Source organism: Chiloscyllium punctatum, chromosome 38 (genome assembly GCF_047496795.1).
Source record: "Chiloscyllium punctatum isolate Juve2018m chromosome 38, sChiPun1.3, whole genome shotgun sequence".
Taxonomy (NCBI): Eukaryota; Metazoa; Chordata; class Chondrichthyes; order Orectolobiformes; family Hemiscylliidae; genus Chiloscyllium; species Chiloscyllium punctatum.
This window is the reverse complement of record NC_092776.1, coordinates 73,331,407-73,353,661: the sequence shown is the minus strand read 5'-3', so window position 1 is coordinate 73,353,661 and position 22,255 is coordinate 73,331,407.

The following is a 22,255-nucleotide window of genomic DNA, read 5'->3' as shown; positions in this document are numbered from 1 at the left end:
GGAACTGGAGCAGCGTTTCTGCTTCCTCCTTTATTATAGAATATAAAGGAGCTGGAGCATCGTCTCTGCTTCCTCCTGTATGATAGAAAATAAAGGTGCTGGAGCAGTGTCTCTGCTTCCTCCTGTATTATAGAAAATAAAGGAGCTGGAATAGCGTCACTGCTTCCTCCTGTATTATAGAAAATAAAGGAGCTGGAGCAGCGTCACTACTTCATCCTGTATTATAGAAAATAAAGCAGCTGGAGCAGCGTCACTGCTTCCTCTTGTATTAGGAAAATAAAGGAGCTGGAGCAGCGTCACTGCTTCTTCCTGTATTATAGAAAATAAAGCAGCTGGAGCAGCGTCACTGCTTCCTCTTGTATTAGGAAAATAAAGGAGCTGGAGCAGCGTCACTGCTTCTTCCTGTATTATAGAAAATAAAGCAGCTGGAGCAGCGTCACTGCTTCCTCTTGTATTATAGAAAATAAAGCAGCTGGAGCAGCGTCACTGCTTCCTCTTGTATTATAGAAAATAAAGGAGCTGGAGCTGCGTCACTGCTTCCACCTGTATTATAGAAAATAAAGGAGCTGGAGCAGTGTCACTGTTTCCTCCTGTATTATAGAAAATAAAGGAGCTGGAGCTGCGTCACTGCTTCCTCCTGTATTATAGAAAATAAAGGAGCTGGAGCTGCGTCACTGCTTCCTCCTGTATTATAGAAAATAAAGGAGCTGGAGCAGTGTCACTGTTTCCTCCTGTGTTATCGAAAATAACGGAGCTGGAGCAGCGTCACTGCTTCCTCCTGTATTATAGAAAAGAAAGGAGCTGGAGCAGCGTCACTGCTTCCTCCTGTATTAAAAAAAATAAAGGAGCTGGAGCAGCGTCACTGCTTCTTCCTGTATTATAGAAAATAAAGGAGCTGGAGCAGCGTCTCTGCTTCCTCCTGTATTATAGAAAATAAAGGAGCTTGAGCAGCGTCACTGCTTCCTCCGGTATTATAGAAAATAAAGGAGCTGGAGCAGCGTCACTGCTTCCTCCTGTATTACAGAAAATAAATGAGCTTGAGCAGCGTCACTGCTTTCTCCTGTATTATAGAAAATAAAGGTGCTGGAGCAGCGTCACTGCTTCCTCCTGTATTATAGAAAATAAAGGAGCTGGAGCAGCGTCTCTGCTTCCTCCTGTATTATACAAAAAAAGGAGCTGGAGCAGCGTCACGGTTTCCTCCTGTATTATAGAAAATAAAGGAGCTGGAGCAGTGTCTCTGCTTCCTACTGTATTATAGAAAATAAAGGACCTGGAGCAGCGTCACTGCTTCCTCTTGTATTATAGAAAATAAAGGAGCTGGAGCAGCGTCACTGCTTCCTCCTGTATTATAGAAAATAAAAGAGCTGGAGCAGCGTCACTGCTTCCTCCTGTTTTATAGAAAATAAAGGAGCTGGAATAGCGTCACTGCTTCCTCCTGTATTATAGAAAATAAAGGAGCTGGAGCAACGTCACTGCTTCCTCCTGTATGATAGAAAATAAAGGAGCTGGAGCAGCGTCACTACTTCCTCCGGTATTATAGAAAATAAAGGAGCTGGAGCAGCGTCACTACTTCCTCCGGTATTATAGAAAATAAAGGAGCTGGAGCAGCGTCACTACTTCCTCCTGTATTATTGAAATTAAAGGAGCTGGAGCAGCGTCACCGCTTCCTCCTGTGTTATAGAAAATAAAGGAGCTGGAGCAGCGTCACTGCATCCTCCTGTATTATAGAAAATAAAGGAGCTGGAGCAGTGTCACCGCTTCCTCCTGTGTTATAGAAAATAAAGGAGCTGGAGCAGCGTCACTGCTTCCTCCTGTATTATAGAAAATAAAGGAGCTGGAGCAGCGTCACCGCTTCCTCCTGTATTATAAAAAATAAAGGAGCTTGAGCAGCGTCACTGCTTCCTTCTGTATTATCGAAAATTGAGGAGCTAGAGCAGCGTCATTGCTTCCTCCTGTATTATAGAAAACAAAGGAGCTGGAGCAGCGTCACTGCTTCCTCCTGTATTATAGAAAATAAACGAGCTGGAGCAGCGTCACTGCTTTCTCCTGTATTATCGAACATAAAGGAGCTGGAGCAGCGTCACTGCTTCCTCCTGTATTATAGAAAATAAAGGAGCTGGAGCAGCTTCTCTGCTTCCTCCTGTACTATAGAAAATAAAGGAGCTGGAACAGCGTCACTGCTTTCTCCTTTATTATAGAAAATAAAGGAGCTGGAGCATCGTCTCTGCTTCCTCCTGTATGATAGAAAATAAAGGTGCTGGAGCAGTGTCTCTGCTTCCTCCTGTATTATAGAAAATAAAGGAGCTGGAATAGCGTCACTGCTTCCTCCTGTATTATAGAAAATAAAGGAGCTGGAGCAGCGTCACTGCTTCCTCCTGAATGATAGAAAATAAAGGAGCTGGAGCAGCGTCACTGCTTCTTCCTGTATTATAGAAAATAAAGCAGCTGGAGCAGCGTCACTGCTTCCTCTTGTATTAGGAAAATAAAGGAGCTGGAGCAGCGTCACTGCTTCTTCCTGTATTATAGAAAATAAAGCAGCTGGAGCAGCGTCACTGCTTCCTCTTGTATTATGGAAAATAAAGGAACTGGACCAGAGTCACTGCTTCCTCCTGTATTATAGAAAATAAAGGAGCTTGAGCAGCGTCACTGCTTCCTCCGGTATTATAGAAAATAAAGGAGCTGGAGCAGCGTCACCGCTTCCTCCTGTACTGTAGAAAATAAAGGAGCTTGAGCAGCGTCACTGCTTCCTCCTGTATTATACAAAATAAAGGAGCTGGGGCAGCGTCACTACTTCCTCCTGTATTATAGAAAATAAAGGAGCTGGAGCAGCGTCACTGCTTCTTCCTGTATTATAGAAAATAAAGCAGCTGGAGCAGCGTCACTGCTTCCTCTTGTATTATGGAAAATAAAGGAACTGGACCAGAGTCACTGCTTCCTCCTGTATTATAGAAAATAAAGGAGCTGGAGCAGCGTCACCGCTTCCTCCTGTACTGTAGAAAATAAAGGAGCTTGAGCAGCGTCACTGCTTCCTCCTGTATTATACAAAATAAAGGAGCTGGGGCAGCGTCACTGCTTCCTCCTGTATTATAGAAAATAAAGGAGCTGGAGCAGCGTCACTGCTTCCTCCTGTATTATAGACAATAAAGGAGCTGGAGCAGTGTCACTGTTTCCTCCTGTGTTATCGAAAATAACGGAGCTGGAGCAGCGTCACTGCTTCCTCCTGTATTAAAAAAAATAAAGGAGCTGGAGCAGCGTCACTGCTTTCTCCTGTATTATAGAAAATAAAGGTGCTGGAGCAGCCTCACTGCTTCCTCCTGTATTATAGAAAATAAACGAGCTGGGGCAGCGTCACTGCTTCTTCCTGTATTATAGAAAATAAAGGTACTGGAGCAGCGCCACTGCTTCCTCCTGTATTGTAGAAAATAAAGGAGCTGGAGCAGCGTCACGGTTTCCTCCTGTATTATAGAAAATAAAGGAGCTGGAGCAGTGTCTCTGCTTCCTACTGTATTATAGAAAATAAAGGTACTGGAGCAGCGCCACTGCTTCCTCCTGTATTATAGAAAATAATGGTACTGGAGCAGCGCCACTGCTTCCTCCTGTATTATAGAAAATAAAGGAGCTGGAGCAGCGTCACGGTTTCCTCCTGTATTATAGAAAATAAAGGAGCTGGAGCAGTGTCTCTGCTTCCTACTGTATTATAGAAAATAAAGGACCTGGAGCAGCGTCACTGCTTCCTCCTGTATTATAGAAAATAAACGAACTGGAGCAGTGTCACTGCTTCTTCCTGTATTATAGAAAATAAAGGAGCTGGAGCAGCGTCACTGCTTCCTCTTGTATTATAGAAAATAAAGGAGCAGGAGCAGCGTCTCTGCTTCCTCCTGTATTATGGAAAATAAAGGAGCTGGAGCAGCGTCACTGCTTCCTCTTGTATTATAGAAAATAAAGGAGCTGGAGCAGCGTCACTGCTTCCTCCTGTATTATAGAAAATAAAGGAGCTGGAGCAGCGTCACTGCTTCCTCTTGAATTATAGAAAATACAGGAGCTGGAGCAGCGTCACTGCTTCCTCCTGTATTATAGAAAATAAAGGAGCTGGAGCAGCGTCACCGCTTCCTCTTGTATTATAGAAAATACAGGAGCTGGAGCAGCGTCACTGCTTCCTCCTGTATTATAGAAAATACAGGAGCTGGAGCAGCGTCACTGCTTCCTCCTGTATTATAGAAAATAAAGGAGCCGGAGAAGCGTCACTGCTTCCTCCTGTATTATAGAAAATAAAGGAGCTGGAGCAGTGTCTCTGCTTCCTACTGTATTATAGAAAATAAAGGAGCTGGTGCAGCGTCACCGCTTCCTCCTGTATTATCGAAAATAAAGGAGCTGGAGCAGCGTCACTGCTTCCTCCTGTATTATAGAAAATAAAGGAGCTGGAGCAGCGTCACTGCTTCCTCCTGTATTATAGAAAATAAAGGAACTGGAGCAGCGTCACTGCTTCCTCCTGTATTATAGAAAATAAAGGAGCTGGAGAAGCGTCACTGCTTCCTCCTGTATTATAGAAAATAAAGGAGCTAGAGCAGCGTCACTGCTTCCTCCTGTATTATAGAAAATAAAGGAGCTCGAGCAGCGTCACTGCTTCCTCCTGTATTATAGAAAATAAAGGAGCCGGAGCAGCGTCACTGCTTCCTCCTGTATTATAGAAAATAAAGGAGCTGGAGCAGCGTCACCGCTTCCTCCTGTGTTATAGAAAATAAAGGAGCTGGAGCAGCGTCACTGCATCCTCCTGCATTATAGAAAATAAAGGAGCTGGAGCAGTGTCACTGCTTCCTCCTGTATTATAGAAAATAAAGGAGTTGGAGCAGCGTCACTGCTTCCTCCTGTATTATAGAAAATAAAGGAGCTGGAGCAACGTCACTGCTTCCTCCTGTATTATAGAAAATAAAGGAGCTGGAGCAGCGTCACTGCTTCCTCCTGTATTATAGAAAATAAAGGAGTTGGAGCAGCGTCACTGCTTCCTCCTGTATTATAGAAAATAAAGGAGCTGGAGCAACGTCACTGCTTCCTCCTGTATTATAGAAAATAAAGGAGCTGGAGCAGCTTCTCTGCTTCCTCCTGTACTATTGAAAATAAAGGAGCTGGAGCAGCTTCACTGCTTCCTCCTGTATTTTAGAAAATAAAGGAGCTGGAGCAGTGTCACTGCTTCCTTCTGTATTATCGAAAATTGAGGAGCTAGAGCAGCGTCATTGCTTCCTCCTGTATTATAGAAAATAAAGGAGCTGGAGCAGCGTCACTGCTTCCTCCTGTATTATAGAAAATAAACGAGCTGGAGCAGCGTCACTGCTTTCTCCTGTATTATCGAACATAAAGGAGCTGGAGCAGCGTCACTGCTTCCTCCTGTATTATAGAAAATAAAGGAGCTGGAGCAGCTTCTCTGCTTCCTCCTGTACTATTGAAAATAAAGGAGCTGGAGCAGCGTCACTGCTTCCTCCTGTATTATAGAAAATAAAGGAGCTGGAGCAGCGTCACCGCTTCCTCTTGTATTATAGAAAATACAGGAGCTGGAGCAGCGTCACTGCTTCCTCCTGTATTATAGAAAATAAAGGAGCTGGAGAAGCGTCACTGCTTCCTCCTGTATTAAAGAAAATAAAGGAGCTAGAGCAGCGTCACTGCTTCCTCCTGTATTATAGAAAATAAAGGAGCTGGAGCAGCGTCACCGCTTCCTCCTGTATTATAGAAAAAAAAGGAGCTGGAGCAGCGTCACTGCTTCCTCCTGTATTATAGAAAATAAAGGAGCTGGAGCAGCGTCACTGCATCCTCCTGTATTATAGAAAATAAAGGAGCTGGAGCAGTGTCACTGCTTCCTCCTGTATTATAGAAAATAAACGAGCTGGAGCAGCGTCACTGCTTCCTCCTGTGTTATAGAAAATAAAGGAGCTGGAGCAGCGTCACTGCATCCTCCTGTATTATAGAAAATAAAGGAGCTGGAGCAGTGTCACTGCTTCCTCCTGTATTATAGAAAATAAACGAGCTGGAGCAGCGTCACTGCTTCCTCCTGTATTATAGAAAATAAACGAGCTGGAGCAGTGTCACTGCTTCCTCCTGTATTATAGAAAATAAAGGAGCTGGAGCAGTGTCACTGCTTCCTCCTGTATTATAGAAAATAAAGGAGCTGGAGCAGCGTCACCGCTTCCTCCTGTATTATAAAAATTAAAGGAGCTGGAGCAGCGTCACTGCTTCCTCCTGTATTATAGAAAATAAAGGAGCTGGAGCAGTGTCACTGCTTCCTTCTGTATTACCAAAAATTGAGGAGCTAGAGCAGCGTCATTGCTTCCTCCTGTATTATAGAAAATAAAGGAGCTGGAGCAGCGTCACTGCTTTCTCCTGTATTATCGAACATAAAGGAGCTGGAGCAGCGTCACTGCATCCTCCTGTGTTATAGAAAATAAAGGAGCTGGAGCAGCGTCACTGCATCCTCCTGTATTATAGAAAATAAACGAGCTGGAGCAGCGTCACCGCTTCCTCCTGTGTTATAGAAAATAAAGGAGCTGGAGCAGCGTCACTGCATCCTCCTGTATTATAGAAAATAAAGGAGCTGGAGCAGTGTCACTGCTTCCTCCTGTATTATAGAAAATAAAGGAGCTGGAGCAGCGTCACCGCTTCCTCCTGTATTATAAAAAATAAAGGAGCTGGAGCAGCGTCACTGCTTCCTCCTGTATTATAGAAAATAAAGGAGCTGGAGCAGTGTCACTGCTTCCTTCTGTATTACCAAAAATTGAGGAGCTAGAGCAGCGTCATTGCTTCCTCCTGTATTATAGAAAATAAAGGAGCTGGAGCAGCGTCACTGCTTTCTACTGTATTATCGAACATAAAGGAGCTGGAGCAGCGTCACTGCTTCCTCCTGTATTATAGAAAATAAAGGAGCTGGAGCAGCTTCTCTGCTTCCTCCTGTACTATTGAAAATAAAGGAGCTGGAGCAGCGTCACTGCTTTCTCCTGTATTATAGAAAATAAACGAGCTGGAGCAGCGTCTCTGCATCCTCCTGTATTATAGAAAATAAAGGAGCTGGAGCAGCATTACTGCTTCCTCCTGTATTATAGAAAATAAAGGAGTGCTGCTCCCTCCTGTATTATAGAAAATAAAGGAGCTGGAGCAGCGTCTCTGCTTCCTCCTGTATTATAGGAAAGAAAGGAGCTGGAGCAGCGACACTGCTTCCTCATGTATTGTAGAAAATAAAGGAGCTGGAGCAGCGTCACTGCTTCCTCTTGTATTATAGAAAATAAAAGAGCTGGAGCAGCGTCACTGCTTCCTCCTGTATTATAGAAAATAAAGGAGCTGGAGCAGAGTCTCTGATTCCTCCTGTATTATAGAAAATAAAGGAGCTGGAGCAGCGTCACTGCTTCCTCCTGTATTATAGAAAATAAAGGAGCTGGAGCAGCGTCACTGCTTCCTCTTGTATTTTAGAAAATAAAGGAGCTGGAGCAGCGTCACTGCTTCCTCCTGTATTCTAGAAAATAAAGGAGCTGGAGCAGCCTCACTGCTTCCTCCTGTATTATAGAAAATAAAGGAACTGGAGCAGTGTCTCTGCTTCCTCCTGTATTATAGAAAATAAAGGAGCTGGAGCAGCGTCACTGCTTCCTCCTGCATTATCGAAAATAAAGGACCTGGAGCAGTGTCTCTGCTTCCTACCGTATTATAGAAAATACAGAAGCTGGAGCAGCGTCACTGCTTCCTCCTGCATTATAGAAAATAAAGGAGCTGGAGCAGCGTCTCTGCTTCCTCCTGTATTATAGAAAATAAAGGAGCTGGAGCAGCGTCACTGCTTCCTCCTGTATTATAGAAAATGAAGGAGCTGGAGCAGCGTCACTGCTTCCTCCTGTATTATAGAAAATACAGGAGCTAGAGCAGCGTCACTGCTTCCTCCTGTATTATAGAAAATAAAGCAGCTGGAGCAGTGTCTCTCCTTCCGCCTGTATTATAGAAAATAAAGGAGCTGGAGCAGCGTCACTGCTTCCTCCTTATTATCGAAAATAAAGGAGTTGGAGCAGCGTCACTGCTTCCTCCTGCATTATAGAAAATAAAGGAGCTGGAGCAGCGTCTCTTCTTCCTCCTGTATTATAGAAAATAAAGGAGCTGGAGCAGCGTCTCTGCTTCCTCCTGTAGTATAGAAAATAAAGGAGCTGGGGCAGCGTCACTGCTTCCTCCTGTATAATAGAAAATAAAGGAGCTGGAGCAGCGTCACTGCTTCCTCGTGTATTATAGAAAATAAAGGAGCTGGAGCAGCGTCACTGCTTCCTCCTGTATTATAGAAAATAAAGGAGCTGGAGCAGCGTCACTGCTTCCTCCTGCATTATAGAAAATAAAGGAGCTGCAGCAGAGTCACTGCTTCCTCCTGTATTATATAAAATAAAGGAGCTGGAGCAGTGTCACTGTTCCTCCTGTATAATAGAAAAAAAAGGAACTGGAGCAGCGTCTCTGCTTCCTCCTTTATTATAGAAAATAAAGGAGCTGGAGCATCGTCTCTGCTTCCTCCTGTATTATAGAAAATAAAGGAGCTGGAGCAGCGTCACTGCTTCCTCCTGTATTATAGAAAATAAAGGAGCTGGAGCAGCGTCACTGCTTCCTCCTGCATTATAGAAAATAAAGGAGCCGGAGCATCGTCACTGCTTCCTCCTGTATTATAGAAAATAAAGGAGCTGGAGCAGCGTCACTGCTTCCTCCTGTATTATAGAAAATAAAGGAGCTGGAGCAGAGTCACTGCTTCCTCCTGTATTATAGAAAATAAAGGAGCTGGAGCAGCGTCTCTGCTTCCCCTTGTATTATAGAAAATAAAGGAGCTGGAGCAGAGTCACTGCTTCCTCCTGTATTATATAAAATAAAGGAGCAGGAGCAGCGTCACTGTTCCTCCTGTATAATAGAAAATAAAGGAGCAGGAGCAGCGTCACTGCTTCCTCCTGTATTATATAAAATAAAGGAGCAGGAGCAGCGTCACTGCTTCCTCCTGTATTATATAAAATAAAGGAGCAGGAGCAGCGTCACTGCTTCCTCCTGTATTATAGAAAATAAAGGAACTGGAGCAGCGTTTCTGCTTCCTCCTTTATTATAGAAAATAAAGGAGCTGGAGCATCGTCTCTGCTTCCTCCTGTATGATAGAAAATAAAGGAACTGGAGCAGCGTTTCTGCTTCCTCCTTTATTATAGAAAATAAAGGAGCTGGAGCATCGTCTCTGCTTCCTCCTGTATGATAGAAAATAAAGGTGCTGGAGCAGTGTCTCTGCTTCCTCCTGTATTATAGAAAATAAAAGGAGCTGGAATAGCGTCACTGCTTCCTCCTGTATTATAGAAAATAAAGGAGCTGGAGCAGTGTCACTGCTTCCTCATGTATTATAGAAAATAAAGGAGCTGGAGCAGCGTCACTGCTTCCTCCTGTATGATAGAAAATAAAGGAGCTGGAGCAGAGTCACTGCTTCCTCCTGTATTATAGAAAATAAAGGAGCTTGAGCAGCGTCACTGCTTCCTCCTGTGTTATAGAAAATAACGGAGCTGGAGCAGCGTCACTGCTTCCTCCTGTATTATAGAAAATAAAGGAGCTGGAGCAGTGTCACTGCTTCCTCCTGTGTTATCGAAAATAACGGAGCTGGAGCAGCGTCACTGCTTCCTCCTGTATTAAAAAAAATAAAGGAGCTGGAGCAGAGTCACTGCTTCTTCCTGTATTATAGAAAATAAAGGAGCTGGAGCAGCGTCTCTGCTTCCTCCTGTGTTATAGAAAATAAAGGAGCTGGAGCAGCGTCACTGCTTCCTCCTGTATTATCGAAAATAAACGAGCTGGAGGAGCGTCACTGCTTTGTCCTGTATTATAGAAAGTAAAGGTGGTGGAGCAGCCTCACTGCTTCCTCCTGTATTATAGAAAAGGAGCAGCGTCACTGCTTTCTCCTGTATTATAGAAAATAAAGGTACTGGAGCAGCGTCACTGCTTCCTCCTGTATTATAGAAAATAGAGGAGCTGGAGCAGCGTCACGGCTTCCTCCTGTATTATAGAAAATAAAGGAGCTGGAGCAGCGTCACTGCTTCCTCCTGTATTATAGAAAATAAAGGAGCTGGAGCAGTGTCTCTGCTTCCTACTGTATTATAGAAAATAAAGGACCTGGAGCAGCGTCACTGCTTCCTCCTGTATTATAGAAAATAAACGAACTGGAGCAGTGTCACTGCTTCCTCCTGTATTATAGAAAATAAAGGAGCTGGAGCAGCGTCACTGCTTCCTCTTGTATTATAGAAAATAAAAGAGCTGGAGCAGCGTCACTGCTTCCTCCTGTATTATAGAAAATAAAGGAGCTGGAGCAGCGTCACGGCTTCCTCCTGTATTATAGAAAATAAAGGAGCTGGAGCAGTGTCTCTGCTTCCTACTGTATTATAGAAAATAAAGGACCTGGAGCAGCGTCACTGCTTCCTCCTGTATTATAGAAAATAAACGAACTGGAGCAGTGTCACTGCTTCCTCCTGTATTATAGAAAATAAAGGAGCTGGAGCAGCGTCACTGCTTCCTCCTGTATTATAGAAAATAAAGGAGCTGGAGCAGCTTCTCTGCATCCTCCTGTATTGTAGAAAATAAAGGAGCTGGAGCAGCGTCACTGCTTCCTCCTGTATTATAGAAAATAAAGGAGCTGGAGCAGCGTCACCGCTTCCCCCTGTATTATAGAAAATAAAGGAGCTGGAGCAGCGTCTCTGCTTCCTCCTGTATTATAGAAAATAAAGGAGCTAGAGCAGCATTACTGCTTCCTCCTGTATTATAGAAAATAAAGGAGTGCTGCTCCCTCCTGTATTATAGAAAATAAAGGAGCTGGAGCAGCGTCTCTGCTTCCTCCTGTATTATAGGAAAGAAAGGAGCTGGAGCAGCGACACTGCTTCCTCATGTATTGTAGAAAGTAAAGGAGCTGGAGCAGCGTCACTGCTTCCTCTTGTATTATAGAAAATAAAAGAGCTGGAGCAGCGTCACTGCTTCCTCCTGTATTATAGAAAATAAAGGAGCTGGAGCAGAGTCTCTGATTCCTCCTGTATTATAGAAAATAAAGGAGCTGGAGCAGCGTCACTGCTTCCTCCTGTATTATAGAAAATAAAGGAGCTGGAGCAGCGTCACTGCTTCCTCCTGTATTATAGAAAATAAAGGAGCTGGAGCAGCGTCACTGCTTCCTCTTGTATTTTAGAAAATAAAGGAGCTGGAGCAGCGTCACTGCTTCCTCCTGTATTCTAGAAAATAAAGGAGCTGGAGCAGCCTCACTGCTTCCTCCTGTATTATAGAAAATAAAGGAACTGGAGCAGTGTCTCTGCTTCCTCCTGTATTATAGAAAATAAAGGAGCTGGAGCAGCGTCACTGCTTCCTCCTGCATTATCGAAAATAAAGGACCTGGAGCAGTGTCTCTGCTTCCTACTGTATTATAGAAAATACAGAAGCTGGAGCAGCGTCACTGCTTCCTCCTGCATTATAGAAAATAAAGGAGCTGGAGCAGCGTCTCTGCTTCCTCCTGTATTATAGAAAATAAAGGAGCTGGAGCAGCGTCACTGCTTCCTCCTGTATTATAGAAAATGAAGGAGCTGGAGCAGCGTCACTGCTTCCTCCTGTATTATAGAAAATACAGGAGCTAGAGCAGCGTCACTGCTTCCTCCTGTATTATAGAAAATAAAGCAGCTGGAGCAGTGTCTCTCCTTCCGCCTGTATTATAGAAAATAAAGGAGCTGGAGCAGCGTCACTGCTTCCTCCTTATTATCGAAAATAAAGGAGTTGGAGCAGCGTCACTGCTTCCTCCTGCATTATCGAAAATAAAGGAGCTGGAGCAGCGTCTCTTCTTCATCCTGTATTATAGAAAATAAAGGAGCTGGAGCAGCGTCTCTGCTTCCTCCTGTAGTATAGAAAATAAAGGAGCTGGGGCAGCGTCACTGCTTCCTCCTGTATAATAGAAAATAAAGGAGCTGGAGCAGCGTCACTGCTTCCTCCTGTATTATAGAAAATAAAGGAGCAGGAGCAGCGTCACTGCTTCCTCCTGCATTATAGAAAATAAAGGAGCTGGAGCAGAGTCACTGCTTCCTCCTGTATTATATAAAATAAAGGAGCTGGAGCAGTGTCACTGTTCCTCCTGTATAATAGAAAAAAAAGGAACTGGAGCAGCGTCTCTGCTTCCTCCTTTATTATAGAAAATAAAGGAGCTGGAGCATCGTCTCTGCTTCCTCCTGTATTATAGAAAATAAAGGAGCTGGAGCAGCGTCACTGCTTCCTCCTGTATTATAGAAAATAAAGGATCTGGAGCAGCGTCACTGCTTCCTCCTGCATTATAGAAAATAAAGGAGCCGGAGCATCGTCACTGCTTCCTCCTGCATTATAGAAAATAAAGGAGCTGGAGCAGAGTCACTGCTTCCTCCTGTATAATAGAAAATAAAGGAACTGGAGCAGCGTTTCTGCTTCCTCCTTTATTATAGAAAATAAAGGAGCCGGAGCATCGTCACTGCTTCCTCCTGCATTATATAAAATAAAGGAGCAGGAGCAGCGTCACTGCTTCCTCCTGTATAATAGAAAATAAAGGAACTGGAGCAGCGTTTCTGCTTCCTCCTTTATTATAGAAAATAAAGGAGCTGGAGCATCGTCTCTGCTTCCTCCTGTATGATAGAAAATAAAGGAACTGGAGCAGCGTTTCTGCTTCCTCCTTTATTATAGAAAATAAAGGAGCTGGAGCATCGTCTCTGCTTCCTCCTGTATGATAGAAAATAAAGGTGCTGGAGCAGTGTCTCTGCTTCCTCCTGTATTATAGAAAATAAAAGGAGCTGGAATAGCGTCACTGCTTCCTCCTGTATTATAGAAAATAAAGGAGCTGGAGCAGTGTCACTGCTTCCTCATGTATTATAGAAAATAAAGGAGCTGGAGCAGCGTCACTGCTTCCTCCTGTATGATAGAAAATAAAGGAGCTGGAGCAGAGTCACTGCTTCCTCCTGTATTATAGAAAATAAAGGAGCTTGAGCAGCGTCACTGCTTCCTCCTGTGTTATAGAAAATAACGGAGCTGGAGCAGCGTCACTGCTTCCTCCTGTATTATAGAAAATAAAGGAGCTGGAGCAGTGTCACTGCTTCCTCCTGTGTTATCGAAAATAACGGAGCTGGAGCAGCGTCACTGCTTCCTCCTGTATTAAAAAAAATAAAGGAGCTGGAGCAGAGTCACTGCTTCTTCCTGTATTGTAGAAAATAAAGGAGCTGGAGCAGCGTCACTGCTTCCTCCTGTATTATAGAAAATAAAGGAGCTGGAGCAGCTTCTCTGCTTCCTCCTGTACTATTGAAAATAAAGGAGCTGGAGCAGCGTCACTGCTTTCTCCTGTATTATAGAAAATAAACGAGCTGGAGCAGCGTCTCTGCATCCTCCTGTATTATAGAAAATAAAGGAGCTGGAGCAGCGTCACTGCTTCCTCCTGTATTATAGAAAATAAAGGAGCTGGAGCAGCGTCACCGCTTCCCCCTGTATTATAGAAAATAAAGGAGCTGGAGCAGCGTCTCTGCTTCCTCCTGTATTATAGAAAATAAAGGAGCTGGAGCAGCATTACTGCTTCCTCCTGTATTATAGAAAATAAAGGAGTGCTGCTCCCTCCTGTATTATAGAAAATAAAGGAGCTGGAGCAGCGTCTCTGCTTCCTCCTGTATTATAGGAAAGAAAGGAGCTGGAGCAGCGACACTGCTTCCTCATGTATTGTAGAAAGTAAAGGAGCTGGAGCAGCGTCACTGCTTCCTCTTGTATTATAGAAAATAAAAGAGCTGGAGCAGCGTCACTGCTTCCTCCTGTATTATAGAAAATAAAGGAGCTGGAGCAGAGTCTCTGATTCCTCCTGTATTATAGAAAATAAAGGAGCTGGAGCAGCGTCACTGCTTCCTCCTGTATTATAGAAAATAAAGGAGCTGGAGCAGCGTCACTGCTTCCTCCTGTATTATAGAAAATAAAGGAGCTGGAGCAGCGTCACTGCTTCCTCTTGTATTTTAGAAAATAAAGGAGCTGGAGCAGCGTCACTGCTTCCTCCTGTATTCTAGAAAATAAAGGAGCTGGAGCAGCCTCACTGCTTCCTCCTGTATTATAGAAAATAAAGGAACTGGAGCAGTGTCTCTGCTTCCTCCTGTATTATAGAAAATAAAGGAGCTGGAGCAGCGTCACTGCTTCCTCCTGCATTATCGAAAATAAAGGACCTGGAGCAGTGTCTCTGCTTCCTACTGTATTATAGAAAATACAGAAGCTGGAGCAGCGTCACTGCTTCCTCCTGCATTATAGAAAATAAAGGAGCTGGAGCAGCGTCCATGCTTCCTCCTGTATTATAGAAAATAAAGGAGCTGGAGCAGCGTCACTGCTTCCTCCTGTATTATAGAAAATGAAGGAGCTGGAGCAGCGTCACTGCTTCCTCCTGTATTATAGAAAATACAGGAGCTAGAGCAGCGTCACTGCTTCCTCCTGTATTATAGAAAATAAAGCAGCTGGAGCAGTGTCTCTCCTTCCGCCTGTATTATAGAAAATAAAGGAGCTGGAGCAGCGTCACTGCTTCCTCCTTATTATCGAAAATAAAGGAGTTGGAGCAGCGTCACTGCTTCCTCCTGCATTATAGAAAATAAAGGAGCTGGAGCAGCGTCTCTTCTTCATCCTGTATTATAGAAAATAAAGGAGCTGGAGCAGCGTCTCTGCTTCCTCCTGTAGTATAGAAAATAAAGGAGCTGGGGCAGCGTCACTGCTTCCTCCTGTATTATTGAAAATAAAGGAGCTGGAGCAGCGTCACTGCTTCCTCCTGTATTATAGAAAATAAAGGAGCAGGAGCAGCGTCACTGCTTCCTCCTGCATTATAGAAAATAAAGGAGCTGGAGCAGAGTCACTGCTTCCTCCTGTATTATATAAAATAAAGGAGCTGGAGCAGTGTCACTGTTCCTCCTGTATAATAGAAAAAAAAGGAACTGGAGCAGCGTCTCTGCTTCCTCCTTTATTATAGAAAATAAAGGAGCTGGAGCATCGTCTCTGCTTCCTCCTGTATTATAGAAAATAAAGGAGCTGGAGCAGCGTCACTGCTTCCTCCTGTATTATAGAAAATAAAGGAGCTGGAGCAGCGTCACTGCTTCCTCCTGCATTATAGAAAATAAAGGAGCCGGAGCATCGTCACTGCTTCCTCCTGCATTATAGAAAATAAAGGAGCTGGAGCAGAGTCACTGCTTCCTCCTGTATTATATAACATAAAGGAGCAGGAGCAGCGTCACTGCTTCCTCCTGTATAATAGAAAATAAAGGAACTGGAGCAGCGTTTCTGCTTCCTCCTTTATTATAGAAAATAAAGGAGCTGGAGCATCGTCTCTGCTTCCTCCTGTATGATAGAAAATAAAGGAACTGGAGCAGCGTTTCTGCTTCCTCCTTTATTATAGAAAATAAAGGAGCTGGAGCATCGTCTCTGCTTCCTCCTGTATGATAGAAAATAAAGGTGCTGGAGCAGTGTCTCTGCTTCCTCCTGTATTATAGAAAATAAAAGGAGCTGGAATAGCGTCACTGCTTCCTCCTGTATTATAGAAAATAAAGGAGCTGGAGCAGTGTCACTGCTTCCTCATGTATTATAGAAAATAAAGGAGCTGGAGCAGCGTCACTGCTTCCTCCTGTATGATAGAAAATAAAGGAGCTGGAGCAGAGTCACTGCTTCCTCCTGTATTATAGAAAATAAAGGAGCTTGAGCAGCGTCACTGCTTCCTCCTGTGTTATAGAAAATAACGGAGCTGGAGCAGCGTCACTGCTTCCTCCTGTATTATAGAAAATAAAGGAGCTGGAGCAGTGTCACTGCTTCCTCCTGTGTTATCGAAAATAACGGAGCTGGAGCAGCGTCACTGCTTCCTCCTGTATTAAAAAAAATAAAGGAGCTGGAGCAGAGTCACTGCTTCTTCCTGTATTATAGAAAATAAAGGAGCTGGAGCAGCGTCTCTGCTTCCTCCTGTGTTATAGAAAATAAAGGAGCTGGAGCAGCGTCACTGCTTCCTCCTGTATTATCGAAAATAAACGAGCTGGAGGAGCGTCACTGCTTTGTCCTGTATTATAGAAAGTAAAGGTGGTGGAGCAGCCTCACTGCTTCCTCCTGTATTATAGAAAAGGAGCAGCGTCACTGCTTTCTCCTGTATTATAGAAAATAAAGGTGCTGGAGCAGCCTCACTGCTTCCTCCTGTATAATAGAAAATAAACGAGCTGGGGCAGCGTCACTGCTTCTTCCTGTATTATAGAAAATAAAGGTACTGGAGCAGCGTCACTGCTTCCTCCTGTATTATAGAAAATAGAGGAGCTGGAGCAGCGTCACGGCTTCCTCCTGTATTATAGAAAATAAACGAGCTGGAGCAGTGTCTCTGCTTCCTACTGTATTATAGAAAATAAAGGACCTAGAGCAGCGTCACTGCTTCCTCCTGTATTATAGAAAATAAACGAACTGGAGCAGTGTCACTGCTTCCTCCTGTATTATAGAAAATAAAGGAGCTGGAGCAGCGTCACTGCTTCCTCTTGTATTATAGAAAATAAAAGAGCTGGAGCAGCGTCACTGCTTCCTCCTGTATTATAGAAAATAAAGGAGCTGGAGCAGCGTCACGGCTTCCTCCTGTATTATAGAAAATAAAGGAGCTGGAGCAGTGTCTCTGCTTCCTACTGTATTATAGAAAATAAAGGACCTGGAGCAGCGTCACTGCTTCCTCCTGTATTATAGAAAATAAACGAACTGGAGCAGTGTCACTGCTTCCTCCTGTATTATAGAAAATAAAGGAGCTGGAGCAGCGTCACTGCTTCCTCTTGTATTATAGAAAATAAAAGAGCTGGAGCAGCGTCACTGCTTCCTCCTGTATTATAGAAAATAAAGGAGCTGGAGCAGCGTCACTGCTTCCTCCTGTATTATAGAAAATAAAGGAGCTGGAGCAGAGTCACTGCTTCCTCCTGTATTATAGAAAATAAAGGAGCTGGAGCAGCGTCACTGCTTCCTCCTGTGTTATAGAAAATAAAGGAGTTGGAGCGGCGTCACTGCTTCCTCCTGTATTATAGAAAATAAAGGAGCTGGAGCAGAGTCTCTACTTCCTCCTGTATTATAGAAAATAAAGAAGCTGGAGCACCGTCACTGCTTCCTTCTGTATTATAGAAAATAAAGGAGCTGGAGCAGAGTCACTGCTTCCTCCTGTATTATAGAAAATAAAGGAGCTGGAGCAGCGTCACTACTTCCTCCTGTATTATAGAAAATAAAGGAGCTGGAGCAGCGTCACTGCTTCCTCCTGTATTATAGAAAATAAAGGAGCTGGAGCAGAGTCTCTACTTCCTCCTGTATTATAGAAAATAAAGGAGCTGGAGCAGCGTCACTGCTTCCTCCTGTATTATAGAAAATAAAGGAGCTGGAGCAGCGTCACTGCTTCCTCCTGTATTATAGAAAATAAAGGAGCTGGAGCAGCGTCACTGCTTCCTCCTGTATTATAGAAAATAAAGGAGCTGGAGCAGAGTCACTGCTTCCTCCTGTATTATATAAAATAAAGGAGCTGGAGCAGAGTCACTGCTTTCTCCTGTGTTATAGAAAATAAAGGAGCTGGAGCAGCGTCACTACTTCCTCCTGTATTGTAGAAAATAAAGGAGCTGGAGCAGCGTCACTGCTTCCTCATGTATTATAGAAAATAAAGGAGCTGGAGCAGCGTCACTGCTTCCTCCTGTATTATACAAAATAAAGGAGCTGGAGCAGCGTCACTGCTTCCTCCTGTATTATATAAAATAAAGGAGCTGGAGCAGCGTCACTGCTTCCTCCTGTATTATAGAAAATATGTTGGCACTCCCACCAATTTTCCGATGTAACGGCACTCTGCACTGAGTCTCCCATTTATTGATTCGCAACAAATCTCCCATTGACTCATATCCCTGTACTAATTCTTCCATTTCCTGATGCCCGAGCCCGATTCGTCCATTTAAGGGTGCGCTACCCTCATTCTCCCATTTCCTGTTGCCATACACCCATTCTGTAATTGAGCTCCACTGTGCACCAGTTCATCCATTCAGTATTTCCCTGCAACAATTCTCCCATTTAGTAGTTCGCTGCCAGAATTCTCTGATCTTGGAGATCCCTGCATCAAATCCCCCATTTTTGATACACTGTATTGAATCTGGAACACTAACCCTTTGCAACATTTGTCCTATTTCCTGATTCACTGTCCGTGTTCTCCCATTTGCTCCAATTATCGAAGTTATCAGCACCCTGCACCAGGTCTCTCATTTACTGATACCCCACACCAATTCTCCAATTCAGTGTTGCTTAGCACCATTTCCCCCAATTCCTGAAGTCCTGAATAAGTTCTCCACTCAGTGTTGCCTTACCCCAATCCTCATACTGACTGATGCCCTCGACCAATTTAGGGGTGCGCTACTCTAAATCTCCCAAAAGGTATTGTCCTGTCCCAATTCTACCATTTAGTGCAACGCAGCATAACTCACCCAATTAGCATTGAACTGCACTAATTCACCCATTATCTGATGTCCTGTTGAAACTTCTCATATTTCGATAAGCCCTTTTGAAATTTATCCATTTCGTATTTTATTGCAATGACTCTTCAATTTAGTGTACAGCTTCCAGAATTATTAAATTTAGGCGGAGACAGGTTGGACTGAGGGGTTTGTGTCTGTGCTGTACATCTCTGAGGCTGTAATTACTGCTCCGCTTCTCTGCACCAATTCTCCCATTTACCATCCTGCACTAAATCGGGAATTTCACCAACTCACCCATTGAGGTTATCCTGCCCCAGTCCTCCCACTTAGAATTTAATGGCACCTGCATGAATTCTCCAATTATTGTTGTTCTGCATCAATTCCTTCCATTTAGTTGTTCCCTGATACACATTTCCAACGTACGGATGCCCTGCTGATTATATTTGTTCATTTAGTGATGCACTGACCTGACTCTCCAATTTACCGTTGCTTGCAACATTTCTTTTTCTTGATTCCCTGGCCCCTATTCCCCAATTTAGTCATGCTCTGCTCCAATTTTCTAATATATCCACACTCCCACCAATTTTCCAATGTAATGGCACCGTGCACCGAATCTCCCATTTATTGATTCCCACCAAATCTCCCATTTCCTCATATCCCTGTACTAATCCTTCCATTTCCTGATGCCCGACCCCGATTCTACCATTTAAGGGTGCGCTACTCTAATTCTCCCATTTCCTGTTGCCATACACCCATTCTGTAATTGAGCTCCACTGTGCACCAGGTCTTCCATTCAGTCTTTCTCTGCAACAATTCTCCCATTTAGTAGACCAATGAGAGAATTCTCTAATCTTGGCAATCTCTGCATCATATCTCCAAATTCCCCAAACTGCAAATATCCCCCCTTTCGTGGTGAACTGCACCAACTCCCCCATTTTGTGGCGCACTGTATTGAATCTGGACCACAAATCCTTTGCAACATTTGTCCTATTTCCTGATTCACTGCCCGTGTTCTCCCATTTGCTCCAATTCTCGAAGTTATCAGCACCCTGCACCAGGTCTCTCATTTACTGATACCCCACACCAATTCTCCAATTCAGTGTTGCTTAGCACCATTTCCCCCAATTACTGATGTCCTGAACAAGTTCAGTGTTGCCTTACCCGAATCCCCATACTGACTGATTCCCTCGCCCCATTTAGGGGCGCCCTACTCTAAATCTCCCAAAAGGTAAAGTCCTGCTCCAATTCGACCATTTAGTGCAACACAGCATAACTCACCCATTTAGTGCTGAACTGCACTAATTCACCCATTATCTGATGCCCTGTTGCAAATTCTCACATTTCGATAAACCCTTTCAAAATTTATCCATCTGGTATTTTCTTGCAATGATTCTCCAATTTACTGTAGAGCTGACAGAATTCTTAAATTTAGGCGTGGAGAGTTGGACTGAAGGGTCTGTTTCCGTGCTGTGCATCTCTCAGGCTGTAATTAGTGACCCGCTTCCCTACACCAATTCTCCCATTTCCCATTGAGGTTATCCTGCCCCAGTCCTCCCACTGAGAATTTCATGGCACCTGCATAAACTGTCAAATTATTGTTACCCTGCATCAATTCCTTCCAGTTAGTTGTTCCCTGATACACACCTTCCACGGACGGGTGCCCTGCTGAATTGTTTTCATTTAGTGATGCTCTGAACTGAATCTCAATTTACCAATGCTTGCAATATTTCTTCTTTTTATTGATTCCCTGGCCCCTAATCCCCAATTTAGACATGCTCTGCTCCAACTTTCTAATACTTTGGCACTCCCACCAATTGTTTTAAAGTAACGGCACTGTGCACTAGATCTCCCATTTATTGATTCCCACCAAATCTCCCATTTACCCATATCCCTGTACTAATTCTTCTATTTACTGATGCCTGAGCCCGATTCTACCATTTAAGGGTGCGCTACTCTAATTCTCACATTTACTGATGGCCCACACCAATTCTCCAATTCAGTGTTGCTAGCACCATTTCCCTCAATTACTGATGTCCTGAACAAGCTCTCCACTCAGTGTTGCCTTACACCAATCCTCATACTGATGCCCTCGCCCAATTTAGGGGCACCCTACGCGAAATCTCTCAAAAGGTAATGTCCTGCTCCCATTCTCCTATTTCGTGCAACACAGCATAATTCACCTATTTAGTGGTGAATTGCACTAATTCACACAGCATTTGATGCCCTGTTGCAAACTCTCACACATATCGATAAGCCTTTTCCCAATTTTTCTATAGTTTCTTGAAATGATTCTCCAATTTAGTGGAGAGCTGCTGGAATTCTTAAATTGAGATGTGGACAGGTTGGACTGAAGGGTCTGTTTCCATGCTGTACATCTCTAAGGCTGTCATTAGTGCTCCGCTTCCCTGCACCAATTCTCCCATTTACCAATCCTGCACTATGTCGGGAATTTCGCCAACTCACTTATTGAGATTATTCTGTCTCTGTCCTGCATGGCACCTTTAATGGCACCTGCATGAATTCTCCAATTATTGTGGCACTGTATCAATTCCTTCCATTTAGTTGTTCCCTGACACACACACATCTTCCACGCACAGATGCCATGCTGATTTTTTTTTTTCATTTAGTGATGCATTGAACTGAATCTCCAATTTACCAATGCTTGCAACATTTCTTCTCTTTATCTATTCCCTGGCCCGTATTCCCCAATTTAGACAGGCTTTGCTCCACTTTTCTAATGTAATGGCACTGTGCAGCAGATCTCCCAATTATTGATTCCCACCAAATCTCCCATTTCCTCATATCCCTGTACTAATTCTTCCATTTACTGATGCCCAAGCCCGATTCTACCATTTAAGGGTGCGCTACTCTAATTCTCCCATTCCCTGTTGCCATGCAGCAATTCTCTAATTTAGCTCCACTGTGCACCAGTACCATTCACTGATACCCCACATCAATTCTCCAATTCAGTGTTGCTTAGCACCATTTCGCCCAATTGCTGATGTCCTGAACAAGTTCTACATTCAGTGGTGCCTTACACCAATACTCATACTGACTGATACCCTCGCCCAATTTAGGGGGGTCCGACTCTCATTCCCACATTAAGTAATTTCCTGTCCCAATTCTCCCATTTACTGCGAAACTGAAACTCTCCCATTTGGTTCTCACTGCATCAATTTGCCATTATTGGATGCTCTGTTCCAAATTCTCTTATTTCGATAAGCCCTTGCCCAATTCTTCCATTTAGTATTTCCTTGGAATGTTTCTCCAATTTCGTGGAGCGCTGCCAGAATTCTAAGATTGAGTCAGAGACAAGTTGGAGTGAAGTGTCTGTTTCCATGTTGTACATCTCTATGATTGTATGACTCTGTTTATGACTCCGCTGCTCTGCACCATTTCTCCCATTTACCAATCCTGCACTAATCCTGAAACTGCACCAACTCTCCCATTAAGTATTATCCTGCCGTATTTAATGGCACCTGCATGAATTCTCCAATTATTGTTGCTCTGCATCAATTCCTTCCTTTTAATTGTTCCCTGATACACATCTTCCACGTACGGGTGCCCTGCTGAATTGTTTTTATTTAGTGATGCACTGAACTGAATCCCCAATTTCCCGATGCTTGCAACATTTCTTCTTTTTATTGATCCCCTGGCCCCTATTCCCCAATTTAGACACGCTGTGCTCCAATTTTCCAATATATGAACACTCCTACCAGTTTTCCAAAGTAATGGCACTGTACACGAAATCTCCCATTTATTGATTCTCGCCAAATCACCCATTTACTCATCCCCCTGTACTAACT